General features: G+C 43.1%; 1 protein-coding gene across 3 annotated transcripts in view; it reads left to right on the top strand.

Annotated features, from left to right (window-relative positions):
* LTBP1 (latent transforming growth factor beta binding protein 1) overlaps positions 1-20,345 on the top strand; it is a 565,328-nt gene that overhangs the window by 38,252 nt on the left and 506,731 nt on the right. The gene's annotated exons all lie outside the window — the stretch shown is intronic.

The following is a 20,345-nucleotide window of genomic DNA, read 5'->3' as shown; positions in this document are numbered from 1 at the left end:
TCTGTCACCTTCCTTTCCCCTCTCCTAAAGCTCAGATGAATCACCTTGATGATGTGCCCAAGTTCTGCCAACTACAACAGACAACAGAGTTGAATCTAATGACCGTTGTTTTGGTTTTCATTGTAATCGTGTATTAATCTGCTGTTTTGAGAACTGAGAATATGAGGATAGGATGTGATCTGTACAACAGCTGGATGGCAGTCTGGACTAGGATTGGTCTTTTGATAATAAAGGGTACTTTGTAAAAATGACAGAAATACATTCTACTTTGTATCTGTTCATTACTTTTACAATTTCTAGGGCATACATTTTTGTCATAGTGGTTGCTGTACCTTTAGTATTTTAAGGCTACATCGTCTTTTGCCAAGTTTAAGGAAAAGAGTATTAGCTTCCAAAAATTAGTCAATCAATATATTGTCACTAGAGGATAGTTTTGTAAGAGGGGCCAAGGCAGATGGATGCACGTGTTAGACCTGCTTTATAAAGGCAACATATGCGCCAGTGTGTCTTTTATGAAATTGCCCCAAAGCTCCTGTGCAAAGTTGTACCTGCTTTGAAATAATTTTGTGTGTATATAAGTGTGTAGAAATCAGTAAGCAATGATCTTGCTTCGCACATTCTGCACCCCTAGAAATGCCCTATGTGTATACAGCATAAAAGTAACATAGTAAATGACGGCAGAAAAAGACCTGCATGGTCCATCCAGTCTGCCCAACAAGATAAACTCATATGTGCTACTTTTTGTGTATACCTTACCTTGATTTGTACCTGTCCTTTTCAGGGCACAGACCGTATAAGTCTGCCCAGCACTATCCCCGCCTCCCAACCACCAGCCCCGCCTCCCGCCACCGGCTCTGCCACCCAATCTCAGCTAAGCTCCTTAGGATCCATTCCTTCTGAACAGGATTCCTTTATGTTTATCCCACGCGTGTTTGAATACCTGCTTTGAAATAATTTTGTGTGTATATAAGTGTGTAGAAATCGGTAAGCAATGATCCTGCTTTGCACATCCTGCACCCCTAGAAATGCCCTACGTGTACACAGCATAAAAGTAGATGCTGAGGGAGCTCCTTCAGAGCTTTTGGTTGTCTATTCTTTTTCTTACCAAACAAAAACCAGGAGAAAGCACTGAAAATTAAAGGAGGAGTGCCCGCAGATTAATATGCCCACCCACATGGTAGTCAACTTCATTGACCACTAAAGGGTGACTTAATTGGACTTCATTCATCGGTCGACTCATTCCCAGTGGTATTTATAGTGCAATAATGTTCCAACATGTGTTATCAAATCTAATGTGCACCAAATATCATAACAATGTGTAATAACAATAAGCCAGCATCATATAAATAAATGAAAAAGTACTTATCTTGCGAGCCCAGCATCAGTTAACATTGAACAATTCCAAGGGCTCCAACGGATATAAAACTAGCGATTCTACATTTGAGAGACGGCTCTCACCCGAGTCGCGGTGTCGGGAGATCTTCACAGCAGGGGAGTTTGGAGCTGGAGCCCCGTAGATGTGTTAATAATCTGAGAGCACTCCTTTAATTTTCAGTGCTTTCTCCTGGTTTTCGTTTGGTATTGACTTACCAGTAAGTTTATGGATTTTTGGTTCAAGTATTCTTTTTTCTTAAGCATAAGGTGTGACAGAACTCAGCTGTGCAGTTTTTAACTCGGTATGTGGGCCAATGGGCTCATTAGTTCAGGGGGGCCAGGATCAAGGCTATGCTTAGAACTGCTGTGGGTTTGTCATCATTGTAGTCACTGAAGACAGCACTGCGGGAACAATCCAGTGTGTTTCAAGATATGTTTCAGTGTTAAATTCCATTAGAATTCGTACCTCCATTAGTAAAAGCTTTTTATCTTCCAGTTGTAAAGAAAAAAACTCTGGAGCAGAACTTCTCTCCTCAGCTGTCTTTTTTTTTTTTTAGTTTAGATTTAACTTTTTTGGAAAAATCAAACCTGGAGTACAGCTACTTTGTTAATTTGAACCAAGTGTTAAAGCTGGTTGTGCATTACAGCCTGTCATCTCCCTTACCATGAACAGGTAGAACTTGCAAAAATTCTATAGTCTTGATTGTGTGTTTTAAGTCTTGTCCTCCCTTTCCCCCCCAAAAAATTTGGAAGCAGTGGCGTAGCCAGATCCAGTATTTTGGATGGGCCCAGAGTTTACTTAGATGGGCACTCCACAGCCCCCCACTAGAGATATTAAAAAATTTATAGATTTCTTTCACCTACCTCACATCAACATCTCTCCTCCTCCACGGCGTCCCGGCATCTGCCCGCCCCTCGCTGAACCCCGTCCCTCCCTGTGTACCTAACAGGTGTCCCCAGTGCCTGAAGTGATTTAATTATTGCTGCCTTTCGCCAGATCCGCAGGCTTCCATCAGCCAGGTCCTGCCAGACAGGAAATGATGAAAGCGAGGGTGGCACCCTGCCGATGTAAGCCTGCAGAGCCGGTGCAGGCAGCAATAATTAAATCACTTCAGGCATCAGGGACTTCTGTAAGGTACACCAGGGAGGGACGGAGTTCAGCTATGGGCAGGCAGATGCTGGGAAGCCGTGGTAGTGGAGAGATGTTGATGTGGGGTGCTGCTGCTGGGTGGGGTGCTGCTGCTGTGCTGATAGCTACACCACTGTTTGGAAGTCTCTTTGCACTCCAGAAATGCTATTTCTAGCCAGATCATTGGTTCCCAGATGGATCTTACTTTCTTCTCTGATGTCACTAACAACTTGATTTGTGATGTTGCTAGTTGAGAATCCTGGGGGGCATTTAACATTTTTTCTGTCCCTTGAATTGTGACCCAAGTTTATTACTCTAATAATGGAGTCTTCCAGCAGTACTAGCTTTCTGTTCATTTTTAGCTCTTTCAACATTGTCTAAGGCATAAGTTCTCAACATGTGGCACACATACTCCAAGGATTATGTAAGACCTCTGCAGGAGGTATGCAGCATGTATTGAGAACTTTTGCAGTTCCTTCCTCCCGCTGCAACCCCCTCCACTGCTGCTGTTTCCCCAACTTACAGTAGTCGTGTGGCCCCAGACTTATTCATGTTGTGGCTCTGTGGGTTCCCTGCCCTGGGACAGGAAGTTGACATTAGAGAGGGCAAGGGATTGGCAGAGCTGACAACAGGCACTTGAAGAATGGGGCCATGTGACTGCTGCTCATGGTCTGGAGAAGGAGAAGCAGCAGCAGTCGGGGGGAGGGTAGAAGATGCGAGAGGGAAAGAAAAGACACTGAATGTAAGGTGAAAGAGGTGAGATACTCGATAGAAGGATGGGGATAGAGAGAGAGAGAGAGAGGGGAGATGCTGAATGGAAGGGTGAGAGGGAGAGAGGGGGGAATTCAAGACTGGATAGTAAGAGTGAACACTACCACATGTTTCACACGTGCCAAAATGCACTATTGTGGGGCACGTTCAGGCAATCTGCGGTAGTTCAGGCATCTGCACTCACTTCCTTAGGAATGTGTTTAGGGGGGTGGAGAGTAGTTGTGCTGAGCGCTACAGCTACATTACTGCATGCCAGCCGATTAGTGCATGGTTAGCGCGTGAGCCCTTTCTACCTACTAAATAGATGTAGGTAAATGCTCACACGCTAATTGCCATGTGCTGATTTGGAAATTAGTGCATGGCCATTAATAGAGAAAATGGAAATGTGGCTATTTTGCAGCCATGCTAAAAGTGGCCTCGGCATACGGGGAAACCCAGGCGCTAATGAGACTGCATGCTTTCAGCACAGCTTAGTAAAAAGGCCCCTAAGTCTGGACAGAGGCAGAAAAGTAAACTGAAGAAAGCTGAAAAGAAACGGAGGAGAGAGAAAAAGATGGCAAAAGAGTTAAAAGAAGATGAAGAAAGCAGAAACCAAACTCAGAGCAACACAATTCGAAAAATAAAATAATCAGATAATAAAGGTAGAGAAAGTACTTTTATTTTCTATTTCATGATAAGAATATGTCAGTTTTTTAATATCCATTTCAAAATCTGTGCTAATCAGAGCTTGGGGGTACTCGGTTGAAATTTGTTCAACTTGACTTGAAGTTGAGAAACACTAGTCAAAGACATACCTGGTGTCCTTTACTGAACTCACTTATGATTTTGCTCCTGGAGCGTCCTCATTTTCTTGGAGAGAGAAGGCATTTTATTTTTTTAATTTTTGTTACATTTGTACCCTGCGCTTTCCCACTCATGTCAGGTTCAATGCGGCTTACATAGGGCAATGGAGGGTTAAGTGACTTGCCCAGAGTCACAAGGAGCTGCCTGTGCCTGACGTGGGAATCGAACGCAGTTTCTCAGTTCCCCAGGATCAAAGTCCACCACCCTAACCACTAGGCCACTCCCCAACTCCTTTGGAATTTCCTTTGGAGGTGTAGTTGTTTCTGTGTAACAGGTTGCACACTGTCCGAATCTTCTGTAATCCATTTATTCCTGGTTGGTTTGATTCTTTGTGGGAGTAGAGGTGGAGAGTAGAGAGCTGCACAGGAACGGGATTAATGGGAATCCCATGGGGATGGACGTAGTTCCTGCAGGGTGCCCGCGGAAGTATAGTGCCAAGACAGCCTAACTATTCTTTCCTTGTGCCATGGCAATTATAAAAGCACAGAAAAAAAGAATGGATATTGTTTATAGCATTAAAATCCCCATAAGCATTGAGAGAGGAAGTTATCAAAATGGGCTACTGTTAAGCAGGGTTATACCTTCAGTTGGGTTATTTTGGCATAGAGAACAGGTGGGGATGGATGAGATTCCAGTGGGGACGGGTTAGATTCCAGCGGGGACAGGTGAAATTTCTGTCCCCGAGCAATTCTCTAATGGAGAGGCTCCAAATTGAATCCTAGGGAAGGATTTTTTTCGTACAGCTGATTCTTGCCTCAGTTGGGTCAACTTTGGTTTTTTTTTTTTCAAAGCAGTCACATTATATCAATGGCAGGCATGTGGGTGTGCCTAAATGTATCTTGCTGTGCAGGCAACTGATAGTATTCTATAGTTGCGCGTGTCGCTAGGTGAAATATCCATGCGCCTCCCACATTTACCCCTTTGCAACTGTGCACCAAGGGGCTCATTTTTGAAAGAGAAAACCATCCAAAAAGTGTCTTAAAGCAGCATTTGGATGAATTTCTTCTCAAAATATCCAAGTCGGTATTTTTGAAACATATTTTGTGGACGTATATACAGTGGGGGAAATAAGTATTTGATCCCTTGCTGATTTTGTAAGTTTGCCCACTGACAAAGACATGAGCAGCCCATAATTGAAGGGTAGGTTATTGGTAACAGTGAGAGATAGCACATCACAAATTAAATCCGGAAAATCACATTGTGGAAAGTATATGAATTTATTTGCATTCTGCAGAGGGAAATAAGTATTTGATCCCCCACCAACCAGTAAGAGATCTGGCCCCTACAGACCAGGTAGATGCTCCAAATCAACTCGTTACCTGCATGACAGACAGCTGTCGGCAATGGTCACCTGTATGAAAGACACCTGTCCACAGACTCAGTGAATCAGTCAGACTCTAACCTCTACAAAATGGCCAAGAGCAAGGAGCTGTCTAAGGATGTCAGGGACAAGATCATACACCTGCACAAGGCTGGAATGGGCTACAAAACCATCAGTAAGACGCTGGGCGAGAAGGAGACAACTGTTGGTGCCATAGTAAGAAAATGGAAGAAGTGCAAAATGACTGTCAATCGACAAAGATCTGGGGCTCCACGCAAATTCTCACCTCGTGGGGTATCCTTGATCATGAGGAAGGTTAGAAATCAGCCTACAACTACAAGGGGGGAACTTGTCAATGATCTCAAGGCAGCTGGGACCACTGTCACCACGAAAACCATTGGTAACACATTACGACATAACGGATTGCAATCCTGCAGTGCCCGCAAGGTCCCCCTGCTCCGGAAGGCACATGTGACGGCCCGTCTGAAGTTTGCCAGTGAACACCTGGATGATGCCGAGAGTGATTGGGAGAAGGTGCTGTGGTCAGATGAGACAAAAATTGAGCTCTTTGGCATGAACTCAACTCGCCGTGTTTGGAGGAAGAGAAATGCTGCCTATGACCCAAAGAACACCGTCCCCACTGTCAAGCATGGAGGTGGAAATGTTATGTTTTGGGGGTGTTTCTCTGCTAAGGGCACAGGACTACTTCACCGCATCAATGGGAGAATGGATGGGGCCATGTACCGTACAATTCTGAGTGACAACCTCCTTCCCTCCGCCAGGGCCTTAAAAATGGGTCGTGGCTGGGTCTTCCAGCACGACAATGACCCAAAACATACAGCCAAGGCAACAAAGGAGTGGCTCAGGAAGAAGCACATTAGGGTCATGGAGTGGCCTAGCCAGTCACCAGACCTTAATCCCATTGAAAACTTATGGAGGGAGCTGAAGCTGCGAGTTGCCAAGCGACAGCCCAGAACTCTTAATGATTTAGAGATGATCTGCAAAGAGGAGTGGACCAAAATTCCTCCTGACATGTGTGCAAACCTCATCATCAACTACAGAAGACGTCTGACCGCTGTGCTTGCCAACAAGGGTTTTGCCACCAAGTATTAGGTCTTGTTTGCCAGAGGGATTAAATACTTATTTCCCTCTGCAGAATGCAAATAAATTCATATACTTTCCACAATGTGATTTTCCGGATTTAATTTGTGATGTGCTATCTCTCACTGTTACCAATAACCTACCCTTCAATTATGGGCTGCTCATGTCTTTGTCAGTGGGCAAACTTACAAAATCAGCAAGGGATCAAATACTTATTTCCCCCACTGTATATATGCAGTTCATCTGCTGTGTGTCCAGATCGCAAGGGGGCATGTTGTGGGCATTTCATTGGCGGGATTACGACGTTCCTAATGCTTGAATAAAGTGAACCAAAACCAGGAAACGGGTACTAATACAAAAATCACCTCAATATCTTATGAGAGGAGCACCCTCAGAGATATAAACAACCACATGGTAGTCTCTCAAGATCATTCTCAGGTGAAACATTGCACTTCATTCATTGGGTTGCTGTCTATCTCCAGACTTCGCGCCTTCTGTCTCGCTGCACCCTACGCCTGGAATAAACTTCCTGAGCCCCTACGTCTTGCCCCATCCTTGGCCACCTTTAAATCTAGACTGAAAGCCCACCTATTTAACATTGCTTTTGACTCGTAACCACTCGCCTCCACCTACCCTCCTCTCTTCCTTCCCGTTCACATTAATTGATTTGATTTGTTTGCTTTATTTATTTTTTCTCTATTAGATTGTAAGCTCTTGAGCAGGGACTGTCTTTCTTCTATGCTTGTGCAGCGCTGCGTATGCCTTGTAGCGCTATAGAAATGCTAAATAATAGAAAAATGCTAAATAGTAGTAATTTTCTATGTGCAGTAAAGTGCCATAAGTGCCCAGTGCACGTGTGTCTTTAAATATCAATGAACTCCATGCACCACAACTAATCGTAGTAGCCAGCTTTTTAAACAGACAAGATAAAAGTAAAAAAATAGATCACTTATCTTGTGAGCCCTGCACCAAAAGCCTCTGACGCCAAGGGCTTCTATGATGAGATCGCTTAGTAATCCTGAAGAGAAGACTGCTCTCTCCTTACAGTAAAGATACGCTTGACGCCGCAGGTTTCAAATCAGCTTTCCTCAGGGATTCAGGTTAGGACTGTATTAGCGCCAGCTGTGTTCAAACTCTTCTGCTGTAGTACGTTTAAGGCTCCAAGAGGAGGTGGAGGCTCGCTGGATGCTGATGTCACTGAAAAAGAAACTTTATTACTACTTGCAACATATCATCAATGTGCAATGTGATAGTTCTAGGGTGAAAAATGAAAATAACACTCTAAAAAACAACAACTTAAACTTGAATACTGTTATTGCATATGCTCCATGGTTCAATCCTCTGTAAAAAAATTAGTAATAATGAACAAGCCATAGTCAAATAATTGAGTTCCATTCTATACACTCATTAAGTCCCAAAGGGGTAACTGTTCGCAGCTCAAAGATCCAGAATTGCTTGCGGCGGGCTAAAACAGCCGCTCAATCGCCCCCCACAAGGCAACACCAGTACATGATCGATAATGACCATTTTAAATCCAGAGGGACGCAATTTGAGAGACAGTTTAGTATATGCTATCTTGGACCATGGTCATGAATCATCTTGTCAATTTTGTCATCAAACAACTACTTTGGTGGATTGGACTCATCCCAACGCTCATGTTAAATACAAATTGAATCAGCTTACTAATTGTCAGTTTTCTTATGTGGTGTACATTATTAGATGTCCCTGTAACTTATGCAATGTAGGACATACAATGCATCAGGTGAAGACGTGTCTCACTGAGTATAAGAGATGTCTCACAACAAAAACTTTAACAGCCCCTTTGGTGGGACACTGCCAAGCCATTTCTGGGGGTCATCAATAAAAAAATGTTGAAACATAATTTCCCTGATCACCTCTGGATCCTTTTTAAAAAATCAGCGTTACATTGGCCACCCTCCAGTCTTCCGGTGCCATGCTTGATTTTAAAGATAAATTACATATTACTAACAATAGTTCTGCAAGTTCATTTTTCTGTTCTATCAGTACTCTGAGATGAATGCCATCTGGTCAAGGCTATTTGCTACTCTACAATTTGTCAAATTGTGCCATTACATCTTCCAGGTTTGTAGAGAGTTCATTCAGTTTCTCTGACTCGTCAACTTTGAATAACATTTCTGGTTCCGATATCTCTCCCAAATCTTCCTCAGTGAAGACTGAAGCAAAGAATTCATTTAATCTCTCCACTGTGGCTTTGTCTTCCCTGAGTGCCCCTTTTACCCCTTGGTCATCTAGTGTTCCAACTGATTTTTTTGCTGGCTTCTTGCTTTTAATATACCTAGCAACATAAATCTCTCCACTACCAGACACACACTGTGAAATACAAAACCTGAAAAAATCCCAACTCAGCATACATGTAGCACTAATTCCTATGATTCAAACAGCAAGAACCCTACCTATGAATAGGCAGCACTACAAATATTACACTGGGCCCTAGAACACCAATGCACCTGATAGAAGTAAAGCAGAACAAGTGGGACTTCTATAGATCTCTCCAAGTACATGCAAACAGAATATTGCACCTCATTCACAGGCAAAACACAGTCATACAGGTGCCAGATATGTGGATCCAGTGGGTGCTGAGCACCGCTATTATTGAGCAAGCTCCTTTATTGTGTCCAGGGAAGAGTTATTTGTATTTTCTCTGTCACCCCTAATCATTTTGAACTGTTGGCACCTGTGCATGGACAGACCTTCACCAAATAGAGGTCACAAATTAGAAATAGAAATATGAACACAAAAATTGAACTGATAACCCCAAGAAGTCACAACTCAGTATGTACCTTAACATTGAATACATAAAAACAAATTTATTTCATCTTGTACTCCCAAACAGTGCAGCTTCTCCATTTCTCTCTCTCTTTCTCCATAGTCAGCAACCCCTTCTGTATCCATTTCATCTCTTTCCCCCTATAGGCTTCTCCCCACTTTTTCCCACTTCTTCCCCAGAATCCCACTGTCTCTTCCCTCCCATTATCTGCATTTACCCTTCTCCCTCCACACACATGGTCCCAGCATTTTACCTTTTCTTCCCCCTACCACCAAATAGTCCAGCATCTCTCCCTCTTGCCCCCTCCCCTTTCCTCATGTCCCTTTTAAAAGTTTTCTTCTCTCTAGCGGTCAGAGACAGCAAGCAGTGATTCATACAGCCTGCTTGTGCCAACCCTGGAGCCTTCTGACGCTTCCTGCCTATGCGGAAGCAGCAAGTTACGTCAGAGAGAAGGCTGTGGGGTTGATTCCAGTAGGCTGCTTGAATTGCTGCTGTTGACCACTAGAGACAAGAAAGCTTTTAAAAGGGAAGGGGTGGGGGCAAGAGAGACAATGAGAGATGCCAGGTCGCCAGCTGGTGAAGGGGACAGGAGGGAGAGAAGTCCACAGGTGGTGATGTCACTTCCAGAACTCAAGAAGTGCCGGAATGCTGTTCCACTCTATCCTGGCACAAATTAAGCGGTGGGCAGGCCTGGTCAGCAATATTTATCGGTAAGTGCTTTTACATGTTGGTCACATTATTTTTTTTACACAAATGTTCATAACTTTTACCACAAGGCTTATCATGAACTTTTTCTTTACTTAAATCTAGCTAGGGGTGTTCTTGGCAATTCATCCCACTGAAGCAGATGTTTAATCTGATATTTCCTTCAGTTTGCCTTGAGCTACTCCTGAAATGTTGTGAGCTAAGTAAAAAAAAAAAAAAAAAAAATCTTCACCCTTCTGTCTGTTCTGAATGGGCAAAATGAATGTGCATTGAGAGGTGGAGAGCAAGATAGAATGAAAATCCAAAGCCAAGAAAAACAGTACAAATTGTATTTCATTTTTTATTGGTCAGAAACTGAGACAAGGCAGTCATTACATCCACTGCAGCTGAGCTGCTCAGTGAACTTGGTCACCTCCCCAGTGTGGGATTTATTTCTAGAGGTGAAAAGGCTGTGTTATGTCTGTTTTTTTTTTTTCAAAGACCCATTTTTTTAAAACTTAATATCTTTGACAGAACTTCAGGAGTCAGTATTTTTTCCTCCGACAATAATGGACTGTTTCTTTCCGCTGTGTTCTAAGGATCCCTTTCTTCTTCAAAATGAGAAGAAAAGATACAACTTGAGTGTTTCTAGGATAAACATTTTCCTTTTTTTTTTTTTTTTGTTTCTGTATTCAGAGCTAGTGATACCTCCACATTTGCTTGTGCTACTGAATGGAGGCGCTTCTCCGGAAGGTCTCGAGTCAAGGCATAAGGAATTATCTTTGTCTTTAAACCAAGCACTTGGGCGCTTGCAATGCTCTGAGATGTAATATAAAATAACTTTGTTGTTGTTAAGCAATAACTCATAGTTGCAGCTTCCAAGGCATATGATTTTAACTGAGATAAATGGTTTACGAAACAATTTAATTTATAAACCACATGAAGAGATTAAGCAGTCCTGTGAGTGTGCATTGTGGAACTTTTAAAACTTCAAGAACTCTTCTTGGAAAGCAGCTCAGGTTTCTAAAGGCTTTGGTGCAGTGCAGAATAGAACAAGAAAAGAAATTACTTCTTAAGCTGAAAAAGACAAAAAAAGATTTTAAGTTGATTGAGATTCGCCTCTCTGCTTAAGGATCTCTGTGTTTACAAAATGCTTTCTCCCATTTTGTGCCTATGGGAAACATGCTTTTATTTATTTATTTGTTGCATTTGTATCTCACATTGTAAATAGGACACCAAATGACAAATTTGGGTATGCAAAGAAAGGCATAAAGAGCAGAAAAAGAAAAGAGGTAATCTTGCCCTTGTAAAGGTCACTGGTGATACTCTGTCTCAAGTACTGTGTTCAGTTCTGGGGTCAATCAAACATATAAATGGCGAGTGTCGTACTCACTCGCAAATGCGCAGTAGAGACCCTCTCTGCCCCGCCCCCACGTCAATACGTGATGATGGGGGCGGAACAAAGAGGGTCTCTACTGCGCATTTGCGAGGGACGAAACCGCCGTCGCTAACGCTCCCCCCACCTTCCACCCGGCCGGGCCCTCGCTCCGCTATTGAAACAGCGAGGGAACGCAACACACAGCTCTGCTGAGCTGCCGTCCTTCCTTCTTCTTCTCTGTCTGTGTCCCGCCCTCGACGACGTTACATCACACGAGGGCGGGACACAGGCAGAGAAGAAGAAGGAAGGCCGACGGCAGCTCAGCAGAGCAGAGCTGTGTGCTGCGTTCCCTCGCTGTTTCAATAGCGGAGCGAGGGCCCGGGCCGGATGGAGGGTGGCGGTGACTCGGGGGGGGGGCGATATCGGCGGTGGGGGGGGCCTTGCAGCGGCGACGGGAAGGGGCTTTCAACCCCCCCTTTCCTATACTAACCCCTTTTTTCGGGCTCAACGGCTAGTACCTTCATAAAGCATACTTCACCAACCCAACATAAAAATGCCTGTTCACTTGCGACACAATGCAACCAAAGACCGTAACGAACATTACCTGACTCTTCTTCCCCCTTTTCCTATCTAAGTTCCCCCAACTGTACCTACCATACCTGTACCTCATTCTACCACAATATCACTTTGTATTCATTCATACCATGTATTTGTTCAGACCGTAATCGGCTAACGCCGTTAACGGTTATATGTAAGCCACATTGAGCCTGCAAAAGGTGGGAAAATGTGGGATACAAATGTAACAAATAATAATAATAATAATAAAGACATTGAAAAAATAGAAGCAGCTTAGATTGAGCTCCCAGGATGGTAAAGGAATCGTAACACAAAGGCTACAGAAAGAGTCCTAAGAACTTTAAAAAAAAAATGTACTTGTGGAAGAAAAAGGGGAGGCCAGACATGATAAAAGCGCAATGTTGTTGGATTTGTTACAGTTTATACTGTTGATACAGTTTTGTTATCAGTATAACAGTAAGTTTTATGTCAAGCTGTATCTTCTGTACACTGGCTTGGGTGAAACTCTTCATAAAGGTAATGAATAAATCCCAATAAATAAATAAGGTGTTATGACCCTTGTTTTTAGATTTCTTTTTATGAATGGCCTGGAGTTGGAGGGAGTGATGGAATTTGAGGAAGTACTTCTCTAGTAAGAGGGTGAAAGCCTACCAGCAGAGACACCAGTGAGCAAAACCTTGACAAAATGCTTGGGACAGACCGAGAAGGCTGTGGCAAGAACCAAGGGAGAAAAGGGGAACAGCATTCATTCCCCTTTCTCTCCTCTATAACTGTAACTGCTACATATGCACAGACAAGCAGATACCACAAATAGAGGGGCGGTATTCCCACTGCATATTAGATGCTGTTATTATTCTTATTTATAACTAGGGAAAAAGACCCGTTTCTGACACAAATGAAATGGGCGCTAGCAAGGTTTTCCTCGGAAAGTGTGTGTTTTAGAGAGTGTGTGATACAGAAAGAGTGAATGTGTGAGTGTGTGTGACAGAGCGAGAGTGAATGTGTGTGTGTGTGTGACAGAGAGAGTGAGACTGTGTGCGAGAGTGTGTGTGTGTGAGAGAGAATGAGAGTGTGTGCCAGGGGCCCCCTCCCTCCCAGTTTCAGGGTCCGGCCCCCCTCCAAATTCCAGTGTCCGCTCTGCCCCCCTTCCACCCACCCAGTTCCAGGGTCGTTTCCCCCCCCTCCCAGTTTCAGGGTCCCCCTCCCTCCCTCCATCCCAGTTTCTGGGTGCACCTGGCCCCCTCCAAGTTCCAGGGTCCGCCCCCACTCCAAGTTCCAATGTCCGCTGTCCCTCCCACCCATCCTGTTCCAGGGTCGTTTTCCCCTTCTCCCCCTCCTTCCCAGTTTTAGGGTCCCCCCTCCCTCCATCCCAGTTTCTGGGTCCGCCTGGCCCCCCTCCAAGTTGCAGGGGCCGCCCACCCTCCAAGTTGCAGGGGCCGCCCACCCAGTTCCAGGGTTGTTGCCCCCCTCTCTCCCTCCCTCCCAGTTCCAGGGTAGTTGCCCCCTCTCTTTCCCTCCCCTCCAGCCACCCACCTGCAACGTTGTGAAGCTGACTCCGTGGCTGAAGTGAAGGTTTTTTTTCGTCAGGTTCATCACTCTGTAACCATCTCTGTCGGCCCCGCCCTCGTGCCTCTGATGGGTCCGCCGCCCTCGACGTCAAAACGTGTTGACGTCGAGGATGTCAGAATGTGATGACGTCGAGGGCGGCGGACCTATCAGAGGTGTGAGGGCGGGGCCGAGAGAGATGGCGACAGAGTGATGAACCTAACGATCCTAACGAACCCTTCACTTGAAGCCACGGAGTCAGCTTCAGAACGTTGAAGGTGCCTTTTATTATAGTAGAGAAGAGGGAAAAGAAACATAGAAACAGAAAAAATGTAAGTTTAAGTCAGTACTAAGTCATTTTTTTAAACTTGCATTTGACTTGCCAATAGAATGACGACTGCTCCTGAATTCTGTGAACTGTTCAGTACTGCAGGTAGCACATTCTCTCTGACTCCTTTTCTTGATTTTTATAGTTTTGTTTATAGTATTTAATTTTCTGGTTATGATTGATTGCCTATGCTATTTTCTGTTTTTAACTTAACTGGAGTCTCTTTTCTATCTTTTACGCTGATTTTATGTAAACTGCTTTGACCTTCTTTTAAAGTAAAGGCAGTATACTACTACTACTTAACATCAAGCTTTGGAATAAACATAAGCGTAAACCATGCGGCCTATCCAGTCTGCCCAGTCACGCCATCTACTCTCCCTGTCACTCCCTTAGAGATGCTATGAACTTGTCTCAAGCTCTCCTGAATTCAGATACTGATTTCGTGTCCACCACTTCCACTGGGAGACTGTTCCACAAATTCACCACCCTTTCTGTGAAGAAGTATTTCACGGTGCATGATAGCATTTAGCATCCTAGAATTGGCGCCAGTTCTTAGGATGCTGAAGTGCTATGACGCAGTTTGATTTTTCATGGATACCACACTTGTAAACTACTTTGGTTTGCTGATTTTGTGGGCTTTTACCTCATATTTACTGTATTGATTCTATTGACCCCTGATGCAGGTGCTTGTCGCTGAAACATGGTCTGTGTCGGCTCTGATAATGGACTCTTGACTAATCCCATGTTTGAACGGCCCTTGGTGCTTTTTTGTGTCTACATTTCATGATGTAAACAAGTTCAAATAATATGGTTCCAATCCATGTAGAATTTAAAATATAAACAGTAGAAGCCCAAACTGCACTTGGGCCCATCCTGGGAGCCAATTCAATCTCATTTAGTTTATTAATTTATATTCTGCTTATTCCTAAGTGGATCACATAATTCACGTACATAATCATAAAATGACATTAAAAATAATAAAAACAAAGAACCAAGAATAAATAAAAAATTAGAAACAATTGCAGAATGTGTGCCTGTACTTCCATCCCTAGGTCAACTTTGCCTCGGTGAACCGATGTGGTTTTAATAATTTTAAAAACTTTTCAGTGTCTTTCACTACTCTGATCACAGATACATAGGGTCTGTGATTGAAAATGCTTTTTCATAGTTTCCTCAGTGTGTCTTTTTTTATGCTGGATTACTTAGATGTGTATCTTCTGACCTCAATCCTTGGTTTGGATGGTATTTTTTCAAGACTGTAGACAGGTAGTGATTGGATGTGAATGAAAAGTAATATTTTATCTTTCAACGTTTTTATTGATGACACTTCAAAACAAAAATAAACAAATAAGGCAATTTGCTACGTACAGTCATCAAACTTTTATCATTTTATCCCCCCCCCCCCCCATTTGAAAAGTAATATTTTAAAAAACAATTCTTTTCTCAGCAGGGAACCAGTTCTTTCAGAATTGGAAAAATGTGGTGAAATCAAGAACATCTAGATATTAATCTAGCTGCAGTATTCTGGACAATTGGCAAAGCCCCAGTGTTTGATGTTGGCAATCCTAGGAATAGAGCATTGCAGTAGTCTAGACCACTAACTACCAGACTCTGAATGACCAATTTAAAGACCTCTGGCAGTATTGTAGAAGAGCATTAGTATCATAGCAATGCTATTTGAATGTTCTAATTGTGTGCTTATTAGATGTTTTATTAGTATTATGCTTACATCGAATTATATCTCTGTTATTTGCATTTCAGTGCTGTTAAATGTGTATATTTTTGATCCTATTTCATGGTAGTCCTATTATTAGGTTTCAGTTTGCTGTATTTATGTTTATACTTTTGTTATATTATTAACAAACTTGTAAATTTGATGTTAAACTGTACCACCTTGGGTGAATCTCTTCATAAAGGCGGTTAATATATCCAAATAAAAAAATAAAATAAAATATAGCCTTTCAGTGTACGAAACATTCATAATTTAAAGAAGGAGTCTTTCGCCACCCTTTGAATATGAGGTTTAAATATGAGATGTGCATCTATTACTACCCCCAGGTTATTTGATTTTTTGTACCAAATTGACTTCTTGATTACACAAACTAATTTTGTTTCCGTAACATATTCCCTAAAAAAAAAAAACTTCTCCTATCAATATCACTTCTGTTTTGTTAACATTTAGAACTAATTTGCAAATATAGGCCCTAGAATTATTTCGGACCACTCTTCATTATGGATTGAGATAATGGATCATGAGTATTATGATATACGGCCAGATGGGCTTTCCCAAAATATTTATGATGCTCAGTTTCAGAGCTTTGTTGTCACACAATGGGATGATTACTGCAGAGTAATGGACTCCTTGGAGTTGCATGCCATAGAAATGAAAGAATAGGGGCATAAGTCATTTATACGCATAACTACAAATTAGTAGCAGTTAGTGGTTGTTGATGCCAATTTTTGGTACTTAATGCCAATTTAGCACCGGCTAACTAACTTAGGGCCCCCTTTACAAAGTGACGGTAAGCCCAATGTGGGCTTAACACTCACTAAACAGGAAGTAGTGCCGGGCTACTACTGCAGCCCAGCGGTACTTCCCACCCGCAGTGCTCCATCATATCCGCACACTGCCCAGTTACCGCTGGGTTAGTATGGGAGCCCTTACCACCACTTGAATGGGTGGCGGTAAGGGCTTCCTCCCCTGAAATGACACAGGCCCCCTTTTGCCGCAGCTTGGTAAAAGGGGCCCTTAGTTACGTGGGTAAATAACCCCTGCGTGTCCAATTTTTAGCACCCTATATAGAATTTGGAGGATAGCGTCTTCAGGATTGAATTACAGACTAAAAGGAAGATGCCTTCAGTTAATCTGTTCACAATACTTTGACAAGAGAATAAAGTAGGAAAAGTTATGTTGTGACCTTGGCAAGCTTTCAACACAAAATAGCATCAAACCACTTTACTACTTGAGAGAAAAGGTACCTTTCTGCTGTCTAAAGAAGTAAAATAGAGATGTGGTATAAGAACACAGTTATTTAATGAGTCGGTGCTCTTGACCGTGGTTAAAATAGATAGTGATTTCTTGATGTATGAATGAGGCTGCACCACAAGAGTGACTCCATTTAGTTGCAGGCCCCTTGTTTGTACTACTTTCTTTGTGACTGAAGTATCCAGGGGAGAACTGGTCTTTCAGAGGAGCTGGCTGAGCAGGTGGCCTCAGAATGAGCCACTTCAAAGGAGGATTAATTATGGTGCCTGGTGGTCTTGGGGGCCTGGGAATAAATCTTTCAGGAGCAGGTTGAGAAGACCTGGTTGAGTATGGAATGTTTGTATTAGCCCTTATTATCTGTGTTTTTAACATCCTTCTCCCCACTTCATGCAGACCTAATGTGAGATAATGTTTCCTTTCCAGCAAGAGCTCTAGCATGGGGGATCCACTTTCAGTTTTATTAGTTTAATTTAGGACAAGTTTGAAAGAAGATGGGTAACAAATGTTTTGGGCTAAATGTATACAATTTCTAAACATACTTTAATTATAAAAGGGGAAGGTTGGGGGATGCAGGGTCACTGCTGGTGAAGTAAACATCTTCCCCCTCCCAATATTTAAACACTGCAGTCAAAGTTGACTGCAAATGCTGACTATGGTATTTAAATTTGTATCTGGATATTGAGCACCAAATATTTGTGTATAAGGCGGCCGCCAGAAGTTATTCAGGTACCAGGTATTAGGTAGAAGTTTGTATTTCTACCAAACTTTAAATTTACATTATTCAGCTATAAAATATGTTCAGTTAAGATCAACTTTGGAGGGTTCTTTTCTTTTTCATGGAACCCAACTTTGGAATATTTTACCTAAGGCCTTGAAGGATTTGGCATCTTATGCACTTTTTAGAAAAGTTTAAAAAACTTTTTTATTTGACAAATAAGTTGAGAATTGGATTATTTAGGTAGTCGATGTTAGGTTATATTAGACTAGACTTTGAGCCCGTAAAAACGGGCTATTATAGGAAGGGGGGGTTGAAAGGCCCGCCCCCACCGCCGAGTTCGCCGCTGCCCCTCCCCCTCCGAGTTCGCGCCCCCCCACCGAGCCGTCACCACCCACCTTCCACCCGGCCGGGCCCTCGCTCCGCTATTGAAACAGCGAGGGTCCGGGAACGCAGCACTGAGCTCTGCTGAGCTGCCGACGTCGGCCTTCGTTCTTCTTCTCTGCCTGTCCCGCCCTCGTGTGACGTAACGTCGTCGAGGGCGGGACAGAGGCAGAGAAGAAGAAGGAAGGGCGATGTCGGCAGCTCAGCAGAGCTCAGTGCTGCGTTCCCGGACCCTCGCTGTTTCAATAGTGGAGCGAGGGCCCGACCGGGTAGAAGGTGGGTGGCGGCAGCGGCGACTCGGGTGGGGGGAGCGTTAGACGGCGGTGTCTTTCCCTCAGCAATGCGCAGTACAGACCCTCTGTGTTCCGCCCCCCGTCATCACGTATTGACGTGGGGGCGGGGCAGAGAAGGTCTCTACTGCGCATTTACGAGTGAGTACGGTCACTCGCCGTTTATATGTTTGATAATATTGTAAATTACTTTATGTGGAAAATTCTTTTCTTTTGTAAACTGCCGTGAATCCTAGTTGGAAAATGAGCAGTATAGAAAACCAAGCTAGAATAGAATGGTTAGAACAGTTATTTTGCTGTCCTAACTTGTCTGGATAGGTATGGGGGTACTGGCACTGAATATTTGCAATCCACTCCTGGACTACCTGGCACTATCCAGTTAGTTTCTCCTAGGCAGTCACTAATGATTTTCAGTGGCATTCAAGATGGTGTATAACAGCATAAAATAGTCTCAATCACGAACAACAATAAACATAATAACATTAGAGAATAATTAACTTTTCAGAGCTTTTCTAAAGCCATAAACAGATGATATGTTTTAGTGCATTGGGTAACTTGTTCCATGTCAACACTACCTGATGACTAAAAGCCCTCTACCCCATATCTACTACTACTACTATTTAGCATTTCTATAGCGCTACAAGGCATACGCAGCGCTGTACACCATATACAAAAAGACAGTCCCTGCTCAAAGAGCTTACAATCTAGATAAGACAGGCAGACAGACAGAACAATTAAGGGTAAGGGAATAAAGAGGTAAGGATGAAAGGATAGGACAAGTGAGCAGTGGTTAGGTTTCTTAAAAGCCCACCCTCTGTGTAGAGAGCAATGGCCGACTAGAAACATAGACCCACTTTTACTAAGGCACACTCACGTTTTTAGCATGCGCTAAAATTGGGTACGCACTAAACATTAGAGACGCCAATATATTCCTATTGGCGTCTCTAATGTTTAGCATGCTCTAAAAACGTGAGCATGCCTTAGTAAAAGACCCCCATAGTGTTGAATAAGAAGGCACAGCGGTGTGGGGGTACTTGAAGATATAAGATATTACTTACTCCAGAGGAAATTGGAGAGTCATGGGATAGGAGGTAGTGTTTTATTGTGGATTAAAAACTGGTTAAAAGATAGAAAACAGAGAGTAGGGTTAAATGGTCAGTATTTTCAATGGAGAAGGGTAGTTAGTGGGGTTCCCCAGGGGTCTCTGTTGGGACAGCTGCTTTTTAACATATTTATAAATGACCTAAAGATGGGAGTAACTAGTGAGGTAATTAAATTTGCTGATTACACAAAGTTATTCAAAGTTGTTAAATCGCGGGAGGATTGTGAAAAATTACAAGCGGACCTTACGAGACTGGGAGATGGCGTCTAAATGGCAGATGATGTTTAGTGTGAGCAAGTGCAAAGTGATGCATGTGGGAAAGAGGAACCCGAATTATAGCTATGTCATGCAAGGTTCCATGTTAGGAGTCATGGACCAAGAAAAGGGATGTAGGTGTCGTCGTTGATGATACGTTGAAACCTTCTGCTCAGTGTGCTGCTGCGGCTAAGAAAACAAATAGAATGTTAGGTATTATTAGGAAAGGAATGGAAAACAAAAATGAGGATGTTATAATGCCTTTGTATCTCTCCATGGTGCGACTGCACCTCGAATGTTGTGTTCAATTCTGGTCACCGCATCTCAAAAAAGATATAGTGGAATTAGAAAAGGTGCAGAGAAGGGCAACGAAAATGATAAAGGGGATGTGATGACTTCCCTATGAGGAAAGGCTAAAGCAGCTAGGGCTTTTCAGCTTGGAGAAAAGGCGGCTGAGGGGAGATACGATAGAGGTCTATAAAATAATGAGTGGAGTTGAACAGGTAGATGTGTAGCATCTGTATTTGCTTTCCAAAAATACTAGGACTAGGGGGCATGCGATGAAGCTACAATGTAGTCAATTTAAAACGAATCGGAGAAAATCTTTCTTCACTCAACGTGTAATTAAACTCTGGAATTCGTTGCCAGAGAATGTGGTAAAGGCGGTTAGCTTAGCGGAGTTTAAAAAAGGTTTGGACGGCTTCCTAAAGGAAAAGTCCATAGACCATTATTAAATGGACTTGGGAAAATCCAC

The sequence above is a fragment of the Microcaecilia unicolor genome, chromosome 3 (genome assembly GCF_901765095.1).
Source record: "Microcaecilia unicolor chromosome 3, aMicUni1.1, whole genome shotgun sequence".
NCBI lineage: Eukaryota > Metazoa > Chordata > Amphibia > Gymnophiona > Siphonopidae > Microcaecilia > Microcaecilia unicolor.
The sequence above is the reverse complement of the archived record's forward strand: the minus strand, read 5'-3'. Positions and strand labels throughout refer to the sequence as shown.